Raw genomic sequence first — 25,467 nt, forward strand, 5'->3', positions numbered from 1 at the left:
AATACTGATAGTACTGATAAACAACTGAATTGGTTTTAGCATTTCATGTTGGTTCTAAGGAAACTGGTTAAACTGGCATCTCATGCAATTTTGGAATTTAATTTACAAACTCCATACTTCATTGCGAAGTTCTGGAAGCTTTCACCTACTTATGAAACACCTTGTGTAGACTTTGCATCTAATGTCATACACATAAGAGATGGGTTTTGTTTTGTTTTGTTTTGTTTTCTGTTGTTGTTTGATTGTTTGTTGTTTTTTAAGTGTTTAATGTTCCTGCTTGCAGCTGATTAACACTTTTAAATACCATGCTTCGATTATGACCACCCGAGGGGACACAAAGTACACTTCCATGGTCTGAAGGTTTTGGGCTGCATGATGCAAATCCATTTCAGAAGAGGTGAGCAGACTTCAGTCTTCTTCCCATGGCCTATTTTTCACAGTTGCTGAGCCCAGAAGGGTTCTCTATCACTTTCCAACATGTGCTCTCCTCTGAATGCAGCCACCACTGGGGCCATGACTAAGGAACGTGCCACAGAGTGTCTCTTCCTCATAGACTAGACCAGACTTTCAAAACATCCTAAAACATGAGTTTATAAAGACAACTGACTTTTTTCCCTAGGGGCAGAGATAAGACAATTCAGAACTCATTGAAGCAAACTGACAAGATGTTTAGAAAGAAAAATGCATTGTGGGGAGACAATCTGTCACATACCACCACAGGCACGTCATTTAAATTGTATAAGGAAGTTCTTCATCACTTTTAATGGGGAAAAAAAAGCAATTTGCCCACATTTTCCCCACTCTGATCTGACCTTTACTTCAGAGAGAGATTGGATCTAGGAACCAAAACTTTATTTACAAATGGCACAATAAAACCCACATAGCAATTGGTACTAGACATGTTTTTCTTGACCATATTCCTCTACTTGGTCTAAAAAAATAAAGTCTTTAATAATTAAATAATTAATGTCAAGCTAAAGAAATCCCCACATACAAAAGCTTCCCTAAAGATCCTTACTGAAAATTCCTTGCTGTTTTTGCCTTTGGCTATGTTATAGCCATTGCTTGTCTTTCAGAGTTTGAATGTCCTTGGTCTGAAAAATGGTGCTGACAGGACAACTTAAATGTAACAAATGTAATACAAAGAAGTCTGACTTTGTCATGGTCATTGTCTTGTTTCCACTGTGACTTGAAATTAGAAATGAGAAGGAGGTTTATGCTGGGGTTTAGTGAGAGATTTTTCACTTAAAAACATAATTAGGATATTGAAAAGTCTAACAAAAGATGAAGATTCAAATAGCATGGAGTTGAACAGCAGTGAGCAGAGAGCACTTTGGGGCATGGCTAATGAATAGCAGTCCAAAGAAAAAAGATGGATTAGAAAGACCAATAGTTCTCTCCATACTAATTTCCCAAATTTCTGTATATTCTTTAGAAAGGGGATTATTATTAATTAGGGTCTTGCTGCTCCTTTTTGAACTTTTATGTCATTAACTTGGCTAAGAAATACTGTAATTAAACATGTTATGAGAAATGTGACATTATTCAAGTTACTATTCAGGCTATGGCTGCACATGTATAACTATGCTGAAGTCCTTAAGAAAAATAAAAAACATAAAGTAATTGAATATTTATTGTAGCCTTTCCACTAAACCATTAGAACTCCAATTTTCCCAGTTAAATTCCTCTCTTCGTGGGGACAGGGAGAGAGACAGCCACGTAACTGACACTGCAAATCAAATGCTCTCAAGCTGAAGTTGTAAAGGTGAGAGTACAGTTGATCAATGTGGAGTAGGATCAGTGCTGTAGCAGAACAAGGCAGTAATAGTTCTCCATCCATATTTCTCTGTTAGCAACACGTGGTGTCAATCTGTGCAAATGCCTCAGGCCTCTAATAGATGTTCATGCCTGGAACTGGGTCTTCTTCTCTCCTTCCCGAATTCCTAAACAAAACAAATAAACAATAAAAGAAAGAGGGAGCTAAATGTGTATGGAAAAGAGACAAACTCGCAAGTATGTTTTGAGTCTGGTCACCTTTCTCTTCACCCTGATATGGATCAGCTTTCTTAAGTGGTAATGGCCTTAGACGAGGAGACCTTTGCCTTCTCTCCCATACCACGACCAGGCCTGCATGGGTCCAGCACCCTAGGAGACTGCAGTAGCCTTGCTCTGGGGTAGGGATTAGTTTGGCGGTAATCTGACTCAGATCATCACAGGGGTTTGTTCAAACAGTACCTGATTCGTAATTGAAGTTATGGTCTTATTTTAATCTCTAGTTTTAGTATTCACTAAAAATCAATGGATTTATTTTAAAAGTTTCTTATTACATAGGCATAAGTGAGAGAAAGATCAGATTAGAATATCAATCACTGAATATGTACTGTTGGTCTTTTTTGCTCCTGTGACCCACTCAAAGGGTGGAATAAAAGACTTCCTGAGGCTGGAATGCAGCATTTAAATCTTTACTGGTATGAAACTTTTAGTTCTAGACAAGATAGTGGGTCACTTCAGAAAAATTGTAGCTATCATAAATGTTTAAATTCTGCAGTTAAAAATATTTCATAGGTAAATGTCTAAACAGAACACCTAACACTTCAGAATTAGCTGCAGATATTCAAAATCATTCAACAATTACATTTATTTAGACATCAAAATCTAGACTATAGGAGTCCAAATCCATGCACTCATGTTTTAGTATTTATAGTTGGGAATTCAACATATTTAGAAGAGAGGAAAAAAAAAAAAAAAAAACTTGTGCCAAATCAAATTCACTTAGAATTTTCTCACATCTTCTGTTATTAACAGATGGATGGATAATTGGAATGAGAAACCAAAGCAGAGACTGAGAAAATGATTCAGAAACAAGTGTGAGAAATTAAGTACGAAGAAGAGAGAGAAGGGATGAAGACAAAAGAAACAAGATGAAATGGGATATTGTCTGGGAGAGAAATCTTTTCTGGCCAGACCTGTGGAAACTGAAGGCATAGCGATTATAATTTTGTTTGTAGATTGTTTCTGAACCACTGCCAATATCAGATAATTTAGCAATGGTAGGAGTTTAGGAATGACTTACCTTTTTCCTCTGTGGAAGGAAAATCACTTTGCATCACATTTTGTAGTGTTATAGAGCCTTTCATTGGATTCAGGTTGTAGCTGAAGCTCACGCCTAACGATAGCAGAAATCAGTTCTTGGGATCTGGCCACAACACAAACAAATCAAAAGAATTAGCAGAATAATATATATCTTCAGAAGACTAAAGTTCAACGCACACTCATGCAAATATAAAGATACCACTTATATAATCAGGGAACAGAAAAACCTGATGTTTTGAACATACCAAGATTTGAACAAGAGGAATCAAGCATAATGAGTGAAACAAGGAAATGAAAAACTTAATTATGCAAAATGAGTAGGACTGCTGGACTATTTTGACAGCCCTTTTGGAAAGAAAAGGATAACCCCTGTAAATTGAAGAGTAAAACAGGAGTTGTTTATGTAGGTGTTTAACGTAGGGGTTGTTAGGTTAGCTGGATTAGCAGTCATCATGTTCCATGACAAATGGAAAAGCTGACTTTACCTGAGAGTAGGAAAAGCTTCATGCCTCAGGGTATAGATGAGATCCAATCAGGCTCTGCTGGGTGATAACTTCATTTCAGGTACTTTGTGATAACTTGGTGGTGGTGTGCAGGTGAAAGGAATTACAGGCCTCCCAACCTCAGCCTTGAAGTCACAGGGATGGAAATGCCCTTTTGGGTCCTGTGGAGTTTTCGATAACAATCTCTGAGAACATGGGAAAAACATTCAGTGAGACGAGAATTAAACCCATACGCACTTCAGCCTGTATATTTTATGGCGCTATATTTCTGCAGTTGTAGGGGGGCTGCTGTCCCTTATTGCAAGAGGCATCTTTCTTTGGATGTCAAGCTACTTTGCTCCAGATGTTTTTGTATCATTTGCAGCTCTGATTTCTCTCTCAAATAATAATGAACTATAGATAGCAGGTGACCTTTTTAAATGCTGAAGTGATTCATTCCAGTTTGACTCATTCTCAAGTACTTCTTCCCATACCATCTCTCTTACGTTCAAACTGAGCATGATGGTTCAGCATTGGGAAGCTGAAGTAGACAGTGCAAGCAAAGTTGAAGCTATTATTGTTTCAATCACTAAAACCATTTTGGAAAACCTCCCAGGCTGTTCTAAGCTGTCTCTTCAGTCAATGGAAATGGAGGCCAAAAAAAAAGAAAAGGGCCTATGCTCCTGGGCTCTGCATCATTGCCATCTCCACTATCACCCCTTGCACTCTTCACTCACACTTAACACCAGATGGAGGGCTCTCTGAGACGATCACCTGCTTTGACCCTTTCTTTCTGTTCCTTCTGAATGCTGCAATATTAGAGCAGCCTGGCACAAAGTGCTTTGTGTTGATGCAGCAGTTTCTCAGATGTATACAGTACCTCAATTTTCTAAAAATAACCAAGGACAGGAAATGCTGAGCTAACTTTTTCCCCCTTCTATCGCACAACATTCAGTGGCATAAGTGAAAATGAGAATCTTAAAGCAACGTCTTTGATATAGATGCTCAGGGGAGTGGTTTAGAAATATATACTGCATTTTTTATTTGGTAAAAAATCCAGATTTCTTAATGCCCTGTTACATATCTGAAGCATTATGCACACATGCCTGAACAATTTGTTTAAGTCTATACATCATGCTGTTTCATCACTTACTTAAACTCAGTGAATTATTTCCCAGCCAGATTTTATTTTCAGATGTGCCCAACCATCCATATGAGGGGCAAAGAAAGCAAAGGAAATGTGTAGTTTCCCCACCCTATTTTCTGCAGTGGAAAAAAATAGTTTCATAAGTGTGAAACTTAAATACCTTTGCTCTGAAAAATATTCCCACAAAGTTTGTTTAACTCAAACCGAAGTTGAGATCTCAGGATGATTCCTGACTCCTAAATATGTGACCTAGAAAGCTGAGAAAAGCCAAGATCTCTAACAGTAAAATGAAGAAATATTTTTAGGCTTGCTAAAAGTAATCAGGCAGGAATGATAGACTAGCTCCGCGAAATTAGTTTTTATGGGAAGAGGACATTTCTTGACAGTTATGGACAATATCAGTGTACATGGCACTCAGTAACAGCTAGCTAGGCTAAGAAATAACCATAGAGGGAAATCCTGGTGTGCGTTACAGACACTTTGCCTTGCTTCAGCACTTGCAAGGCTTGTGTCACCAGCTAACATTTTTTTTTTTTTTTAAGTATTACTACATCTCAATAAGGACTTTTCCAGTCTATATGAAACTCTGTATAAGTGGTAGGATAATGACTGGAAAACAGGCACAGTCCTTGGTTTATGTAATACATAAAAGAAATTTTTTACCATTTGCCTGTTGTTTCCAGGAAAAGAATGTTGAAAGGCTGTGATATAGCCTTTCCCAAACATAGGGCAGTAAATAAAAATAAGGAGGCAAAAATAAATCAACAACAGCAACAAAAAAGCATCAAGGAAAGTCATGAAGCTGTGCAAGGATTTGAGAAGAGGTTTGAACGCTGCTCTAGAAAAGTAGATTACTGCTTGTGGGAGGATCAGAAATGCTAATTTCTGATCTGAACTCTTTTAAATTGTATTTAGGAGCAAATGGTAGAGCACAAATGTAGAAGAACTAACCTGAATCAAGAGGTAACTTGTTATGTCTGTATTTTGATATCAGCTGCAGAAGTTGCATCAACAGAAGATACAGATAATAAAAATAAAATAAAATAAAATAAAATAAAATAAAATAAAATAAAATAAAATAAAATAAAATAAAATAAAATAAAATAAAATAAATAAAAGTTTTCTCCAGCACATACTGATAATCCTTGTATGCCTTCTTTTTACATCGCTGTGTTTCCAGTTTACCTTCTTGGCAATCAAAACAGAAGGGGCACTTTATAACATCTGCAGGCAATTTTTATAGACACTAGTGATTCATAAACTTTGATTTCAAAGACATTTCCTACAAGTCTTTTTGCTCCACAGGCCACATGAATTTCCCCACAAAAATCCTTGATTTGTTTCCAGAGTTTATCTCACAATTTCTGTTGTCTTGGGGATGAAGTGGTTTTGTTATAACTCAATCACTGTGAGATATTAACACAGCAAGCTCAAACAAATTCCCAAGCCAGGAAAGGGTCTTTTAACCATTTTTTTCAGAGCTTCTTTTGTTGCTTTTGTTGTTGTTGTTGAAAAAAAAATAAAAATAGAAAACAACTTTAATTTTTCACATATGAAGAATAATATGATTTGAAACTTAACCGCATTGTTTCCATGATGTAACTAAAAGATACAGTAAGATAAGGTGGGAACAAGTGAGGAAAGAAAACTGTGGTTCCAGGATAAACTGGAAAAGTTTTTCTAACAGTAATAAGATGTTGATATTGTCAATACTACTACAAAACTATACATTAAAATTCCATTGGGGTTGTGGCCAAATAATGGTAACTTAAAGCTTAAATACATTACAAAACTTTCTTAAACATCGCATGTAATTTTGAAACATCTGCTGATAAAAATATTATGGTAATACCAAAATCATGTATCCTGACTGGAACAACTGCTTTGCTGAAGATGAATTGCAAGAGGAGCTTGTCTGATCTGTGCTGACTAAAACAGCATCAGGGTAATGACTTAGAAGTAAACAAATGTGGAGGGAACTTCTAGCAGCTATCTTTGCTGTGAGCTTGTTGCAGAATCTAGTTCATGTCACATGAACTATTTTTATTTAAAGCAGAAACAGATAAAGAACATATCCATGGTGGCAAGATGTGTAATCCCAGTAATTGTTGGCTCAAGGAAAACATTACTGGATAATGACAGATTGTAGACCCTGAGTTTTTATGGGAGTGGTTTCAGACATTGCTGTACTTTCAAATGGAGTGCAATAAAAATATTTGAAAACAAGAGGAAAAGGAAACTGTCCTCCACACACAGCAGGGATGTGTGTTTTATCTGTTGGAGCAAGGAAGGATCAGGTACAATCATACAGGTATCTTTGTAGTCACCATTTTTAAGGAGATTTTTATGGTATTAAACAAGGTACTGAAATCATGACTATGCTTACAACCAGTTGTGAGATCTCACTCAGTTCCAGTTATTCAAAGAAAAAGCCCAAATTGAAGACCAGAACTATTGGGCTGTTAAATGATTCAGTGTATCTTAAAGATCCCACATTTTTTCACTCAGTTGTGTAGCTGACAGCTAGCAGATTCATCTTCATTTTTTCAAATCTGTTCTTAGAAGTGTCTTTCAGCAGGTGGAAGTGGATTCAAAATACAGGGGCAAGAGTATTATGAGTGTGAATGTTCTGAGTTTAGCTTGTATTATTCTCTTAATAGCTCTACATCACTGAAGAAGTTATTTCTTGATATACCATGTGGACGGTTTTGAATTTGATGCACACTAACCATTTCCAGAGTGAACTGATGAACTTACAGATAGTTGCGATAAGATTAAGCATTTCAGTTAGAAATGTTATCCAAAGAAATGTGAGCTCTTTCAGAAAGAGGTCACCTACCTCAGGTGCATGCTCAACACAGAGAGAATTTCCATTGCCAAGTGAAAATATGAATGGTATAAATCTGGTTAACTTCCCTGGCATACTGAGACTTAAAGTTTTATAGGGCTACACTACTAGAACAGAAGGTCTATTTCCATGTTACCAAAACTATTACCTAGTTTGGGATAGAAGAGAAAAATATGACATTACTCTCTAATTGTGTTTGGAACCTGTAGAGGTAAAAACCTTGTTCCGATGGGGTTGGTGCTGGGGCCCATCTTGTTTGATAACTTTATTGATGATTTGGCATCGAGCACACCCTCAGTAAGTCTGCAGACCACACCTAGCTGGGTGGAAGTGTTGATTTGCTGGAGGGTAGGAAGACCCTGCAGAGGGACCTGGACAGGTTGAATTGATGGGAAGAGGCCAATGGGATGAGGTACAACAAGACCAAGTGCCAGTTCCTGCACTTTGGCATTATCCTGCACTACAAGGCATCCTGGCTTGTATCAGGAATTGTGTAGCCAGCAGGACCAGGGAGGTGATTGTCCCCCTGTACTCTGCTCTGGTGAGGCTGTACCTCAAGTACTATGTTCAGTTTTGGGACCCTCACTACAACAAGGACATCAAGGCCCTGGAACATGTCCAGAGAAGGGCTATGAAGCTGGTGAAGGGAGTGGAACACAAGTCCTGTGAAGAGCGTCTGAGGGAACTGGGGTTGTTTAGTCTGGAGAAGAAGAGGCTCAGGGGAGACCTTATTACTCTTTACAACTACCTGAAAGGAAGGTGTGGGGAGCTGGGGGTCGGCCTCTTCTCACAGATAACTAGTGATAGGACAAAAGGGAATGGTCTCAAGTTGCACCAAGGGAGGTTCAGGTTGGATATTAAGAAAGATTTCTTCTCAGAAAGAGCAGTCGGGCATTGGAAGGGGCTGCCCCAAGGAGGTGGTGGAGTCACCGTCCCTGAGGGTGTTTAAGGAAAGGGTAGATGTGGTACTTTAGGACATGGTTAGTGGGCTATTTTTCTGGTAGGTGGATGGTTGGACTAGATGATCTTAGAGGCCTTTCCCAACCTTAATATTTCTGTGATTCTATCAAAAATGTTCTCAAGTGTCTTTAGAGTCACTTGAGATGCATTTTGAAATTCTGTCCGTATTGAAAGCAGAGGTAAAGAGATGTTGGAACTGAGAATACTGACGTGTGGGATAATGAATAATAGTGGAAGTCCTTCCTTGACACAAAAAATACTGAGCTACCTGAAATAGTCCTTCAGAGTTAGCTGTTGACTTATTTTTTAATTTACATTCATCAGGCAAAATTATAGTCAAAATACATTTTTACAACAGTTCCTCATAATAAAAATTAATTGTTTGTGGATGGGATGCAACTTCACAGGCAGACCGATAGTCTTGGGGTGGCAGATACAATTTGTACAGGTGGTCTTGTAGGAGCAACAGCTGCAAATACAGTTCCCTCATGAAATAGGGAACCAGTTGCTCAAAGGGAGTTATTCCCCTAGGTTTTCACATATTCACAGTTCCTATTTCTGCTCCTAGGACAATAGAGAAGGGTGTTGCTGGAATATAGCCCAGAGCAAAGAGGTTGCTCAAACAGAAGATCTTGATGTTAAAATTGTGTGTTACTGGAATTTCAGCTGGTAGTTGCCAATATCATGGAACAGTTTATTCTTCAATGTAATATTGAAATGATTTTCAGTGTGAACATCTGGAATATAAAGATGTTATGTTGCTTAAGGAAAAAAAAAAAAAAAAACAGGGAAAAAGATGGGAGAAGGTATCACCTTATTATATTGTGTGACAGGGTGGTCTCCTGAAGGAATGTTGTGGCAGGGGTAGGGGTGAATGACTGGGATATGCATAACCTGGAAGATTAGTATTGCCTTGTTATACCTTATCCTTTTTTTATTGTGTCTACATGTGGCTGCAGCCTTTCTGTTCCCCAGCCACTGCATAGTCTATATAAGAAAGAGCAAAGTGGGTTGTGTGGGTTAGCCTGAGAAACAAAAGGCAATTGCTTTAAAATCCTTCAAAGTTGAGCTGAAGAAGATAGATACGTTGCCAGATTTCTGTATTTTTAAGTCCCTGAGACCAGCAACAGAGAAATCTATGTGTTGGAAGGATATCTTTTTACTTTTTTGATACAAAGGTTTCTTAGCTGTAGTAGAATAGTGTTTTAACTGGTGCTCTACTCAGCCTGGTGACATACCACATACACCTGGAACCTAAAAAGGATTAAGATCATGTTATTGTTTTAAGTCTTGGACATCTCAGGATTGTGATATAGGGGAACAATTCTGATACTCAGAACTAGTAGAGGAAATATAGTATCTTTTTTTAGAAAGTCTGTCTTGTTTGGGGCATTATATTTTGGGCATTATTTGTGAGAGAGAAGTTGTCTAATTCTTCATTTAAGCATCGTGATTAGTTTCTCTAACACCACAGAATGGCTGGCGTACAAGATTGTTACATGGTTCTCTGAAGTAATTTGTTTTAGCATCCGAAAAATGCAAGTTCTGTGTGGTCAAAAGTGAGTGGTTTACAGCACAGAGTTTCTCCTTGTAAATTGAATATTTACCTGGAGGCAGGGAAGATACAAATGAAAAGTGTTGAGAGCAAAAACCTTTACTTGGAAGGTCTGAGAAAAAGGGAATGTCTTCCTGAAGAAATAATGTTTTTATAGAGAGGATTTCTCCTAGTAGAACTACATGGTTTATTACAAGTTGTGCCACATCGCCGCATCTTTCAATATAAAATGGATCTATGTCCATTCTGTAAATTAGTATGTGACCCTAGAAAATATTTTACTTTCTCTGCAAAATGGTGTAGTCTTCTCCACTGGACAATGGCAAACCCTAAGGAGCAGCTGAACATGGACAGGAAAACCAAGCAACACATTCCAGTTCTTTTCCCATTTGAGTCTGAGTGAAGAAATGCCCAGCAGAATCACAGAGGAAGAATAGATTAGCTGTACAGTGCTTTCATTTCTGTGTAAGATTTTATAATTATTACCTTGAAGCAGGCTTGCTTTCAAGTTCCCAAGAAGAGCTCAGGGGAGAGTGTGATATTTAAGCCTAGACATCTTTTCTCATCTGTGTTTCCTGTCACAATGCCAGTGTCTGTGTGTGCAAAGTTCTGGCAGCCTGAAATACTTTGATTTTTTTCTTTCCCAGGCTTCAAAAGACAAGGTAAACAATGGGCTTGTGACTCCAGGGCAAGCACTGGTAGCAAAGAGTTTACAAGGTAGCTCATCTTCTTTATGTTTCTGGCATCACTTTAAATATTTTGCTGTGTAGAAGTGATGTGTGTGAGAGGAAAAAAAAAAAAAACTTATTTAGTGGTTTTTGAGGCTGCAGGTTTGATGCCTAGAGGTGATTTCTGGTCCTCACAGGTTTTCTGCTCTTACTACAGGTAAAACAGAGGGCAACTGTGCATCAAAGGTTTTAAATGTGTATTTAAAACCAAAACGTGATGAATTTTTAAAAGATCCTTGAAAGACATTTACATTTCTTTGACAATGAAAACAATATGTAAGTTTAAAAAATTAAATAAAATAAAATAAAATAAATAAAATAAAATAATAAAATAAAAAAGTGTCAGATAAAGAGTTCAGCTTAATAGTGTTTTGGATATTTATTTTAAATGCTTTAGATTCACTAGCATGGCATGGCATCCATGGGATAAGATCAATATGCATACACTATGTCTATACTCTGTGCCATGATACAGTTGTAATATATTCAGGCAAGTATTGTGTACTGATCTATGCTGAAATATAACCACAATACTTTTTAAAAACAATAACTGTGTTCTTTCAGGAGCTGTTCCTCTGAGAAAAACATCACCTTACAAGGACCAAAGGCGATCATGACTCTCCTGTGCAACTACAGTGTAACCGTTCCTGAAAGTCTGTGCTCAACTTTGGGGAAGTTATTGCCAGAAGAAGAAGGGCAAATTGGAGAGAGTTCAGAAAAGTCTAGTAAAAATAATATTGGAGCTGGTGAGACCTACACATGAGAAAAGATTTGAAAAATCTGTACTATTTAGCCTGAATGATGACCAATTTTAAAGTCTGCAATTGTTCATTGACACTTACTATGTGTAGCACAATAATCTGGGGATGGGGATGTAACATTTAAGATTTCTAGATTGAAAAGGAAATAAACATTAAGAAAACTGCAATTTAAGGCAAAGTCAAAAACAGCTCTCAGAAAATTATACAGAAGCCAAAACAGGAAATAGTCTAACAAAACATCAGGGAGACGTTCTCAATAGGCAAGTGCATACACGATGCTTTATTCATTCAGACCTCAACACTTAATTCATTGAAAATTGGCAAGAGCAGTCTGTTCTGCTTAAGTTAGTCCATTGTGCTTGTAGTAGTAGTCTACCAAATTATTAGAATTGCTGTAAGCAGCAGTGCTGCTATGTAGAACATATTTTCTTTCTTTTCATTTTTGTTACACTGAGAGTGAAAATGAATTTATGTAAACATAAGCATTATATATATCCAGTGCACCCTAGCAAAATAGACTGGATGACCATATAGCAATTTGAACTTTGTGTTTTATATCTCTGTCTTTGCTTAGGAAATGGCATCTGGTTTGTAATAAAACTCTGCAGAATATATACCATGTGACAAAAAGTCTTTTGGAGATGGGACATCAGTCATAACAAATAGTTGGTGGATTCAACAAAGCATCAGATCAAAATAGTTGAAAAACCTCTACTGATAGAAATATTCCACTTTCTCTTCCCCTTCCCCGCTCTCTCTTTCCTTTTTTGTCTCAGTGCAGTTTCCACAAAAATATATTACCCCTCTAGAATATGTTCTTAAATTTAGAATTTAGGTCAAAGAGAAATAAATACTGATGGTTTCAGTATGTCATATCTGGATACCTATAAAGTCTCAGTCTATTTCTACTGGGAATATTCCAGCTCATTATATGGTTGATATCATGTGTTACAATGCCCAGTTCTCCATTGGTTGTCTGAATTACATTATGAATTTCATCTGTCCTTTCCCTCATGTTCTTAGAAAGAGAGTATCCATGTCTATGTCTATGTCTATGAAGACAGACATGATCTAGATATTTATTTCAAAGAGTGAAATTTGGTTGCATTTTCCTATATTTTCACATTCTGTTTATATAATTTTTTAAGGTGGAAGATAGTGCCCAGAAAATCATCTGTGGCATCAAATATCTAACATTTCTCTGCTGGATTAAGCTGTTCTTTGCTCTAGGCTACTAACTTCCCCTGGATTTATACAGCCAGGGAACTCTTGTATTTTACTTGAGATGACTGCATAATACATTCCATTACAATCATATTTCCATGCTCACTTTATTTAGTGCCAAGCAAAGAAAAATGCTGGCGTTCATCTTACTGGTGTTTTCATTTGTTTTCTTGAGTATTTATGTAGAACCTCCACCTCAAAGCAGACGTTTGGGCAAGACAGTAGTAAAGTGAAGCTAATGCCAAGGTCCACAGTTCTACCATTAAATCTATATTTGCAAATGAGTTTGTAAATTGTTTTTTCTGCGTAGCAGAAAAATAAAGTCACACATCTAAATGCAGTTAAAACGCATAAGACTGACCATATCAGCTTTGAAAAGCTGTGAGGAATTTGACAGGAAGAAAAGGAAATGAAGCTATTCCCAGAAATCCGCTGCTGCGTCTAATTTGTTACACAAGGCTTGGGGATGCAGTAGTTAAAAGCCTTCCTAATTTAGATAATAAGGTAGCAGGACCAGTAGGGTACGTGCAGTGGCTTTTCTTTGCATACAGCCCACTGAACAAAATGGATCACTTTTGCCCAAAATCTCATGCTCACAAAATTTCACATATCGGTTTTAAGTGCAAAATGAGTCTCCTGAGATTCTGGGTTTTGAAATATTTGTGGAGATGTATAGGCACTTTCACAGAGCTTTATCTCAGTACTGTAAAATTCCCATGGTTTCTACTGAATACTCTGTAACTGTATAAAATCCTGAAACTCTTGAGAAGGATACAGATTAGCCTGCTGTTTTAACAGGGAGAGTTCAGACTACATCTGTTCTAAAATAAGTAAATAAATAAATAAACAAACAAACAAACAAATGTAGTGTATTTTCCTCAGCTAAATATAGCACAGTGAGTCTCTTAGTCATTAACTCGAGGTTTCTTCGGCCTTTTTTGGGACACTTTCCTTCAAAACCTTTTTAATACCTCTTAAGTAACCATTTCTCAGGCTTTTTTTTTTTTTTTTTCTATCTTACACTATTACTGAAAAAGAAAGAGTTTCATCAACAACTAAAGCCCCTTCTGGTTCTCTCTCCTTGAGATTTATGCATCAAAGAGCACTCTGCTCCAGGGGTAAAGGTCACTTTCACAGACACATTTCCCCATATATCTCTGACTGTTTCTACTCTTCCAGAAAGCAGCGGATTCCCTCATCCCAGCTCCATTTTCATGACTATGTCCAAAAAAAGTAAATTGCAGTAGTTTAGAAGAGAAATGTACTCCTTTTGGTTCTTTCGAGAGTTTTTATAGATGGATGACACTATTGTATGTGTTTTTTTTTTCATCTTTCGCTACTTGTTTGAAACGCATTGTGTTACTCTAATGGCTGTTGTCTTGTTCAGGAGCTTGGCACTGTAGACACTGAATGAACCTTGATGCTGTCTTTGCATTTGGGGCTTTACCTTCCCTAGAGACCAAGCCAAGGGGGATAGAGAAGAGTTTGAGTTGTCTGGGAGAAGCTGGCTAACTTCCATCATGTCAGTGTGAGCAGAAGCACTGGGAGACAAAATGGGAATGTTCTTGTAGAAACTGGGATGAGAGCTAAAGAGAAAGCAGGAAAGAAGGCAGGAAGGGACTGAGTAGAGCTGAGTGAGGCGAGCAGAAGACTGATGAGGAGTCTGGAAAGAAATTACTGCTGCTGCTGCCAAGTAGTAAACTCTGCTGCCAAGTAACTCTTGATAAACTTATCAAGAGTTGACTTAGTTCAAGCTGAAACATTAATTATCTGTATTCAAAACTGCTACTATGTCCATTTTCACAGCCAAAACTTACTGACACAAGGACTTAGAGAAATCAGGCACTAAAGTTCACAGAGATTGAATTTGCTGAACCTTTGAGTGTATAGGGATCTCTAATCCTTCATTGGAATAAGTCAAATCAGTGTGAAAAAAAAATATGACCTCTCTTTTTGAAATTACCCACAGTCACATAACTGCTCTGTGAAAATCAGATGATACAAAACACCCTTTTATTCTTTCATTATTCAATAAGCCTGATATTTACCTACATTTCTAAGAGGTATTTCCATGGAATGGCCTACTTGGTGCAATACAGAAGGCTTTTTAACTTGTCAAATTCACTAGTTATACATTTGTAAGCCCTGTCTCCAAATGTTACCACCTTTTCCACTGGACCCCAGAAGATCTTGACAAGAAATCCATGTATTTAATTATATATATTTTTTTTTTTAAAGTGCAATTGTTTATTAGTAAGATAGTTGCTATATGATTAGTCACATAAAGCACAGTCAACAAAAGCAAATAGCAATCAGCTAGCCATTCAATAACTATGAAGAGTTCAATTCTGCCCAAAATGTTCATTGCAAATTACAAGTTTATCTTCAACCAAATATCAAACTTTTATTGTTTTTTTCTTACAAACAAAATTTTATTCATGCATCTCTAGTTCTTCAGTAAATGAGCAAAACTTACAAACCAAGACTATTCTAGTATAAATTTAACCTCCTTATTTCAATGACCTGCTTAGAGGGCATTCTGGTTTTCATTTTCTATGTGCACATTAATTTGACAGCCCACAGATATATATATGATATATTTCACCTCTATTTTAAAGACATGGTTTCATTTTCCTCTTCTTCTATTGACAGACTTGTCACTGATTCTGATATTCATAAAAGCAATGATGACAGATAGATGTCTGTAACTGAAAAACTCACAGTGGAGTTCACTTGTTCTAGTAGATGTTTCTTTTTGCTTTTTTCTACTTACTTTGTTTTCCCTTCCCCAGAGCAAGTGTATTTAGGGATTTAAGGATTATTCCTACTGCCCAGATGTCACAGATACAGCATTTTGTTGGGCAGCAAAATTTCCTACTATTCTTCCATCCTACATATATTCACATTTGTTTTACTTTCCTGAAATTAAAAAATAAATAAATAAAATATTCTAACTGATCTCACATTTTGTTTATTTAATATCCCTCTTTTTTACAAGGGAGAATAATAACTTATTGATATTCTCTTAAGAGCTCATAACTGTCTTTGCCACCGTACCATATAATATGTTAGTTGTTACACAATAACCAGTTACCTATTTATTTTTTCTAGATCATTTTTATTATGCTCAGAAAATCTTTTACTTCCATTTCTTAAATGGAGCTTTATGAAACAAAGATTTTTAAAAGGCACCAGCTAGGGCAAGGTGGCTATGGGATAAGGAACAGCAGTCACAGCGTTAAAGCAGGGGAGCTCTGGCTGACAAAATGTAAGCTTTCTAAAACAAAATGCAAGTTGGCAGCTTCTGAGACAGTTTGTAGAAGAAGCTGGAGAGAAGTCTAGGTGCTTTTCCAAGGATTTGAGTCAAATATGTCAGCTGGATTGATTTCACCTGTTAGCACAGATAGTTCAGGGAAAGACTGAGTCCTCACTCTTTGTCCCTATTTTTTGCTGTATAGAGAAGTCAATTTAACAGCATAAAACTTGCTGTTCCCCCCGCCCCCCACCCCTTTCCTCTCTCCTGTTTTATTTGTCTGGCAGTTGCCAGCAGGGATCAGACAGTAGGAACAGTGCAGTCAGCACCTTTTTCTGGGGCACAAGTACCAGACCAGAATTTATTGGCTTTATTCACTGCAGGGAAGATCACTACAACCAGGACGGAGCCTCTCATGCGGAGTAGCAATGGTTTGCCACAAGCCCCGTCAGCCAGCTCCAGATCAAGTTTTAAGCTTTGTTTCATGCCCCTCAGGCTGAGAAAAGGCTGTCTCTCATGGAATGCTAACCATCCATTTGGGCCCGGATGCCTCCATTTGATCAGATGATAAATTAGAGAACTCGCCTTGGACTGGAAGTGACCGTTTCACCTAGGTGGAGATGGGGATAAAATGCCTGGGTGAGCTCCGATTTAAAAGAACGGCCAAGCATCGCATTTATTAAGTAGGTCTCTATCCATCTTCAGGGTGGAAAACAGTAGCTGAAGCACTTCCCCTGCCAACACATACTTTATAAAGCCATGGGGGTGTCTTTTTGGGGGGGTGTGAGAATGGGAGGCGTGGGGGTTGCTTTTGTGGGGCAGCCTGCAGTGACACAGCAACCCAGACATATGGTGTCATTATTCAGCCGACACAAATTTGACACTCAGTGAATTTATTATATTTTGGTTTGCTCCTGGTGCCTGAAAGGCTTTGCAACTGTCTCTTCATAGGGCCTGTCACAGATGTTGATGTATTTTCCTCCTCCACAGCCAGGTTTTACTGTGGAAACTGATACAACTTCACGATAGAATTTCTGGATGAATTATTCACGCATTGCATGCTTTCTGCACATAGGGGGTTGGAAGAAATCCATCCTATTCAATAAATGGTCTCTTTAGTCCCCTTTAACAGAGCTTTTTCCCTGAGTTTAAACCATTTCTATTATCACCTTTGTGATCCTAATGTTTTGGATAACGTATTTACAGTTAATAGCTTTGTTAAATTTTTCACTATATTTCACCTTAACATGCAATTAAATTGTCCAGACACAGTGATGAAACTGATACATCGATGAGACAATAAACCATATGGGCCAGATTCTCATCTTCTTAACTCTGGTTGCCTTTTTTTTTTTTTTTTTTTTTAATCCTGCAGATCATTCCATGTCCAGTGATTTATAGGGTAATTCCTGAAATATCTCAATATTTGTTGTTGTAGACAGAATGGACTGCTGCTAATGCCAGTACCATCTGTGGAGATGATTTTTTAATTGAAAAGAATTTTCAGTCTTGAGAGTAGAGAGTTGGATGAACTCATCACTGCCCCCTGAGAGAAGATTAATGAAATGAAAACATATCATACCCCTTTAATACCTGGAGAAGCAATAAGGATGCATCAAGTGACAATATAGAGCATGGTGCGTGGGGGTAAATTGCTTTAACATAACATGGAAAGTCTATCCAAGAATTAAAAATTGAATTTACAGTTTTAAAAACTAGTGCAGCATTAGTGTTTTTTACTAAAACTCCCAGTTTATTTTCCTCCTGATGCCAGCTCTAGAAGCAAAGTTCATATTCAGATTCTTTTGCTCTTGACCTGATACACAATAATATCTATTCCCAAAATAATCCTGTTTAATTTAATATTAAATATTTATATGCATATAAAAAAGTTTTGAAATCAAACAGCTGCATGAATATTAATTTTCCTGAACGATTGCAAGTAATATTACTTTTGAAAGGCTCAAGAAGTAAATGAATATTCACTATCTATTCTGTTAGAGTCATATTTTTGTTTTAGTATAAAACTTACACTATGCTGACAAGAATTGGCAATTTAAAGCCTAATAAATTTTTCCTCAACTTGCTGTGTTTTGCATATTACTAATACAGCCTGCATTGCTTTACTTCTATCTACAGTAGGTCACCAGTGGTTAAAATGGGATTTATATTCTTATTTTGGAACAATATCTTTTCCTGATATAGCTCCACGTACTACGTGCCCTTCCTTCTACCTTCGTGGCTGTATTCAAATGTCAAGAATACAGAGACTACCTGTCCTTCACCTTAGTGTTTTGTAGAAGGTTTAAAAGTATTAGTAATAAGCATTTCCCAAATTTTAATTTTAATTCATACCATAACTTCAAAAGAAATTCAGGTTTTGTTTGAACTAAATTACATTTCATGTTTTTATTGAAAAAAGTTATATGTTTTGTTTCTTGATTTTTTTTCCTAAACAATTACATATTATTCATAAAATTACTGTATTTTAGAAATCTACTTTGACTGACAAATTTGTGTCATTGCTACACTACATTTCTATGAAATAAGAAACAATACATCAAACTACCTTTTGATATTTAAATAAATAAATAAATATCTTTTTTAACAGCATGGGGCTTTCTCATTTGAAGTAGAGCAGGAGATGCCTTCCAGAAACAGGTCAACCTGAGCTGGAATGACACAATCATCTGTACCCCAAGCTGTAGTTTCTCCTGGTCAAGACAGCAGATCTAAACAAGATAGCACAGTTGGAAAAAGAATATAATACCCCAGAAGACAGGTATAGTTCGGGACTGTACTTTTCTCATCAATGAACCACAAACTGGAGCAGACACAGAATTCAAGTACTTATTGGACTTTACTTCTTTGGTGACATTAACACAAATACAAAAATCCTGTCTGGATTTCAGTGAACTTCCAGGGATTTGGGTGCAATCTTTGGAGATTCGTTTCTGTAGCAGAAAAATTAAGAATGTAGGATGTTAAGTTTGTTCTCTCCAAAACACGTCCTTACTACATCATCTTTGTTAAACCATGCTTCCTGAGGGATGTTTTTCTACTGTTCCAGTCTTTGAATGTGTTCAGAAAGTGCACAAAATGTTAGGGGAAGAAAGAAAGTGGGGTTATTTAAAAACAAAAACAAAAATGAAACAAAAGCTAAACCAACCTCCTAAAAATGATTGTGGCAGACTGCATTAGTAAAAGACCTAGTTCCTCCATTCAGACAGATCACAGTGATGAAGCTGGATGACATAGTTATGCCTTTAACAAAGAAAGCTGTGGTTAGATATTTCCTTTTCAGGATTGCACAGATGCACCTTTTCTTTACCTCTGTTAGTTGCCACCCCCACTCTTACACATACACTTGCCATGCAAGTACCAGTACAGTTGAATTTGCAGCACAAAAGTTGAGATGTGATTGTGCCCCTGAATTTGCAACACCGTGAAACTACAGGCAGTCCCACAGCTAGTCCTTTCTGGAGAATGAACAACTGACTCTTTTCACCTCATGCCATTCATTTCACCTTTATGTATTTGCAGATTTTTTTGCTTGTACGTGTGTACATAAAGGCTGGATCTGTGGAGTTGCTGTTAGGACAGGAAATGCCGTTGGGTTGCACAGGCCAAAGGCAACTACAGTAAAGCTCTGGCCAAAGAGTAGCCAATATATGTTATTAAACAGATAGATATAGTAATTTGCTGACATACGTCTTTGCATCAAACAGAAAGCTCTCCATCTCCATCTCCATTTCTCAGGCTGTGTGCACGTGCCTGGCAGGTGCAAAGAACAACGAACCAGAGCGAAGTGCCAGATCCTATGCCTGGGAAGTCTCTAGAAGCCTGTGATCTTTCCCCTTGTTCAGCTCCCTCCTGGAAACTCCTCTCTTGCTAAGGCATGTGTTAAATTATGGGTAGATAACAGCTCAGCAGGTTGATAGCTACCTAGGAATAGTGTGCATTAGAGCTGTTCTACCAACAGGTCACAGTGCACCAGTTCCCTCTTCAGCACGTCCCAACTGCATGCAAATGCTTTTATGGCTATGAGTTGAGCCTCTGCCATGTATTCATGCTTCCAGACAGAGCAAGATCAGCCCTCAGGAGCTGGGAAGCCCTGCCTGGGGATATTAGTATTCCCAATTCCCTGACACACTGGTGGCCTTGTAGTCTCTCCAGTGCCATTGATATGATAATACATAAAGACCCAAAGAACTTCCTGCAGGGTAAAAGGATTAAGAGGAATGATCTGTAGATATCATCCTTGTGACCACCATAAATGTTGAATTATAGTTTAAATAGTCAGAAAAATATTTTGGTAGATATTAAGTTGTGTTGGTAATAAATATTTCATCATTCAGCCCTCTATGCAGACCACCTTTAAAAATCCTAAAGTAATGCTGCACAGTCTGATTCCTCCATGGTTTTTTTAGCCTTTAAATGGCAACTATTGCAATGACTGCAGTAAATACAATTCTCTGAACTTAAAAAAAAGGAATGCAGGTGGCAGGTCTTTAAAACCTGATATTCATAGCTAGCCATTCTGCAGGAAAACATGGTTCTAAATTTATTTCACTTCCCTGTTTTCTAAAAGAGAGCAGTGAAGGGAAAGGAAGATGGAAGGAACTGAAAATGTTTCCAGGGAATTACTCAATTTTATTGAGTTGTTGTTGTGTGCTTTACTTAACAAACCAGCTTTAAAATTATAGGTGGCCTAGAAATGGATGATGTGATACAATGGGAAATTGTTCAAATTCAACACAGCTGAAGGATACTCTGGTACTTGGCAGGTATTTTGGCACTTTCGAATACTTTTCCTCCATCTTTTTCTTATGCAATATTTAATCTTATTGTAACATTAATTCCCACTTCATTCTGCTTGTCATTGCCACCTTGCCAGTTGTGTTTTCAGAGACTGCATTTTAAGTAGGATCTTTGTATTTGGAATTTGGAAGTAATTTTTTTTAAATGTGTCTGAGAACAAGTCAGTTTTAAAATCTTCCATTCACCCAAGAGAATTTTCTTGATTTTTTTATGGCTAGTTTATATGTGCAAGAGCAGATGGACAGAATAACAAATACATCAGGTGATAGATATTGCCTGGCTTACTATTCAGAATAGTGGGCAATATAAACTTTTTGGCATGTTTTTTTGACCTAATAATATTAAAGAATTTGGAAGGTGGACATCTAAAGTGCTTTCATTTTAAGGAGAAAAGGAAGAAAGGATCAAACTTGCAGGAAGAGTACTTACTGATTTCCATATAAGCAAGAGCAGTCTCAAATGATATTTTGTGAAAATAAACTAACCTGGCTTTGTCAGCATTCAATGTACACTTTATGTCCCCATTACCCAAAGACAGATGTGTAGTTTAATAAGCTTTAACCATATAAGGAGAAAATTTGAACCTAAAATATGGCCAGGAACTTACCTCACTCTTTTGTTATTCTAGTAGCTTATTTTAGGGTTAGGATCCAGAACAAAAATGAAAAAAGTGTGAAATAAAAAAAAAAAAGTCTTTCACCATCTCTATTTTGAAATTCATGCCCCTGACATCCTCAGTCAATTGTTTCCACGTTAGTCTGTAGTCATCTCTGTGTTCTGGTCATCGGGTTTTTTTGTTTTTTTTTTTTTTTCTGACTGAAAACAGACTGAAGTTGACCTGATTACAGAAATTTGGGGAACCTTTAAACCTTTAAAGGCTGTTTAATCCAGTTCCTTGGATCTTTTACTAACTTCTGACCTCAAAGGAAATGAGCTGAAGCAAATAGGATTATTAATATAGGTTTCAATGTTTTCTCTTAAGTCCATACTACCAGTTTTACCTATGACTTCTGTGTTAGTCCACTGGAAATACAGTTCTGTGGGACAGAGAGGGCAGTATCTATGGAGAGAAGAAAGGAATCGGTGTTCAGTTTTGCTGGTTATGGTTTTTATATGTGGCTAGTGAATTCTGCCTAGTCAAACCCAAAGCCTTTCTAAGTGTTTAGATAAGAACATGCAAAGTTGATGACTATAGGAATAGTCTTACTTTATTGATACGCACCCTTGTGATCAGCAATGAATAAGTAAGAGAGTGATACCTTTTACAAATTTGCTACAAGGACATAAAATAGACTGTGTTAGCAAAGTCTGAAGTGATTCAGGAAGCAGCCAGAGGTCACTGAAAGGGTTTGGCAGAGCTTTTAATGAGTTTTCTTTGGGAATTCAGCAGTCTCTGTGAAGGCCAGACCTGTTTAAAAATACCAACTATTTACCTTAAGGGTTCTCAAAACATGAGCCAGGCTTTTTGGTCTCTGACTTTGAGCATGCATACAAGCAGAAATATTTTTCTTTCTAAATGGAAAAATCTGCAAGCACAGGGTAAGTACATCTATTTTTGATAGCATGATGCACTTCAAAGTGATCTGGGATATATTTTAGAAAGAGCAGGCCATTCTTTAGCACTCACAGTGCCCAGTGAGTTCTTTCCAGTAGCACTGGAGACAACTGTGTGTGTCAGAACATATAGTAAGAAAGGAGGAAATTTTATTTTATGGAGGAAATTATAATGATGGACTCTCAGAACAGCCTCACATACAACAGTTCTTTCTCTAAAGAAAGCAATTTTCTCTGCATATATCATGTGTGGTGCTTCTCTTCTTATTCAGTCACAATCTTCTAATTCTCCCAGATTAAAAAAAGAAAAAAAAAAAAAGCTATCTTTAAATGATATACATTTTGTCTTATGGAGAAAGTACTGCATTTTATTTTATTTTATTTTATTTTATTTTATTTTATTTTATTTTATTTTATTTTATTTTATTTTATTTCCAAAAGACTTTTGAGGATAAATACCACTGTAATTTTTTTAGCTTGGTTACACAAAAGAAACCTATTCACATCAATACCCTGTGGCAGTGAAGCCTTTTGTAGAGGATTATTTTAAAAACAGTGCATGTTCCTTACGCACTTTGAATTTTTGCTGACCACATGATTAGGAGCATGATTTAGTCTCATGATAAGTTCCTCTGGTAGCAAAGTGTTATAGCCATACGCTTGCATTTATCCCCGTATAACTATGTCCACACTCAGAGGTAATGACAGTATGGATATCAATAAGACATTCCTAGCAGAGACTAAACATAAGATGCTGAAAGGAGCTTTGTTTGTCACATCACCTCTCCTGTCCATGTCCCAGTCAGATGTGGTGATGCACTGTGCAGGCTGCTGGGGAAGCTGGGCAGAGGTGGCCAGCCTGCTATTGTCTTCTGTGCAAGGTGCCTTGGTAACCATGAAACAAAAGGGTTGGGATGTTAGAAGCAGATGTTTTTCCAGCCTAATAACCAAAGTGGGTCCATCACTAAGCATATTGTCTGCACTTCATGAATTGTCCAATAACTATAGTACTATACGTAACTCGTGAGTGCTGGTAAAAGTGATGTCCTCTGGTCATTGCTCATTGTGTGTCTGGAAAAGTGTGTGCATGTGCTAAGCCATTTCTCTGCAGGTTTCTCTGTCTGTCCCTGAGAAGCCATGATGAGTTGAAAGGATCTGGTGAGAAGCATGTATCCATGTGAATCTGTATTTCTATATCTATTTGCTCACTGGCAGGTTGGGTTTACTGTAAACTCTCATTCTGCTACATGCACAAACTGGGCAAATAAAACTGTGCCTAAATTAGAAGAACCAGCAAAAAGGGAAACTGATTGACCCATGGGAATCCAGATGAGACAGATTTTTGGAACATCAAGCAAAGATCAGAGTCCTGTTTTGTGGTAAGAAGTTGTTGCCGTCTACAAAGACGTGATGTAAATCATCAGCAGCACAATACTGGGGTCATTCCATGTTGCAGGCACAGAGTAAGAGCCACATTTACCAAATGCTGATTTTGTACATCATAAAATGCAGCTCTTTAAGGTGCACTCTGCCCTTGTCTCCAGACTAAGAAGAGTTGAGGAAGAAGCTTGTAAGAGATCAATTAGTGAATGTTTTCTACTTAACACTCCGTTTGGAACATTTCCTCACATATTTTAAAACATTCAAAAAGAAGAGGTGCAGTTCTTTTGACTGCACTGTAAACAAGATAAGTGATTGAGGACATACAATGCAAAGAGATCACAGAATCACAGAATCACAGAATTGTAGGGGTTGGAAGGGACCTGGAAAGATCATCGGGTCCAACCCCCCTGCCAAAGCAGGCTCCTTAGAGCAGGCTGCCCAGGTAGGCGTCCAGACGGACCTTGAATATCTCCAGAGAAGGAGACTCCACAGCCTCCCTGGGCAGCCTGTTCCAGTACTCTGTCACCCTCATCGTGAAGAAGTTCTTTTCGCATGTTGGTGCGGAACTTCCTGTGCTCTATCTTGTGGCCATTGCCCCTTGTCCTGTCCCCACAAACCACTGAAAAGAAGTTGGCCAAATCCCTCTGTCTCCCACACCTCAGGTATTTATACACACTGATAAGATCCCCTCTCAGTCTTCTCTTCTCCAGGCTGAACAGACCCAGGTCTCTCAGCCTTTCTTCATAGGGAAGATGCTCCAGGCCCCGTATCATCTTTGTGGCCCTCCATTGGACTCTTTCCAGGAGATCCCTGTCTTTTTTGTACCAGGGAGCCCAGAACTGGACACAGTACTCCAGGTGAGGCCCGACCAGGGCAGAGTAGAGGGGGAGGATCACCTCCCTTGACCTGCAGGCCACGCTCCTTTTAATGCACGCCAGGATCCCATTGGCCCTCTTGGCCATGAGGGCACACTGCTGGCTCATGGTCAACCTGTCATCCACCAGGACCCCCAGGTCCTTCTCCTCAGAGCTCCTCTCCAGCAGGTCGTCCCTCAGCCTGTACTGATACATCCGGTTGTTCCTTCCCACGTGCAGGACTCTACACTTGCTCTTATTAAACCTCATCTGGTTTCTTCCTGCCCAGCTCTCCAGCCTGTCTAGGTCTTGCTGAATGGCAGCACAGCCTTCTGGCGTGTCAGCCACTCCTCCCAGCTTTGTATCATCGGCGTACTTGCTGAGGGCAGACACTATTCCCTCATCAAGGTTGTCGATGAAGATATAGAACAAGACCAGACCCAGCACCGACCCCTGGGGAACACCGCTAGTCACAGGTCTCCAGCCGGACTCTGCGCCACTGATCACCACCCTCTGAGCTCAGCCAGTCAGCCAGTTCTCAACCCACCTTACTGTCCACTCCTCTATCCCACACTTTCTCAGCTTTGCTATCAGGATGTCATGGGAGACAGTATCAAAAGCCTTGCTAAAGTCAAGGTAGACGACATCCACTGCTCTCCCCCATCTACCCAGCTGGTGATGCCATCATAGAAGGCAACGAGGTTGGTCAAGCATGACTTCCCCTTGGTGAATAGATGGACAATTACAGAAATGAAACAAGTGACCAGATGAAATGGTATCAAATTGTTTCCCTGAACAGTATTT

General features: G+C 38.1%; 1 long non-coding RNA gene across 2 annotated transcripts; it reads right to left on the reverse strand.

The window, feature by feature from the left end:
- Nucleotides 1-340: 340 nt before the first annotated feature.
- Nucleotides 341-4,507, reverse strand: LOC310893305. 2 transcript variants are annotated; one of them, XR_014578888.1, is made up of 3 exons: nucleotides 3,579-4,507; nucleotides 3,074-3,196; nucleotides 341-1,943 (listed from the first exon to the last, which is right to left on the reverse strand). It is a non-coding gene; the product is annotated as an uncharacterized lncRNA (long non-coding RNA). The 2 variants fall into 2 exon arrangements; XR_014578889.1 differs by lacking the exon at nucleotides 3,579-4,507 and adding an exon at nucleotides 3,339-3,449.
- Between the last annotated feature and the right edge of the window lie 20,960 nt (nucleotides 4,508-25,467).

Source organism: Anser anser (genome assembly GCF_964211835.1).
Source record: "Anser anser genome assembly, chromosome: 2".
Taxonomy (NCBI): Eukaryota; Metazoa; Chordata; class Aves; order Anseriformes; family Anatidae; genus Anser; species Anser anser.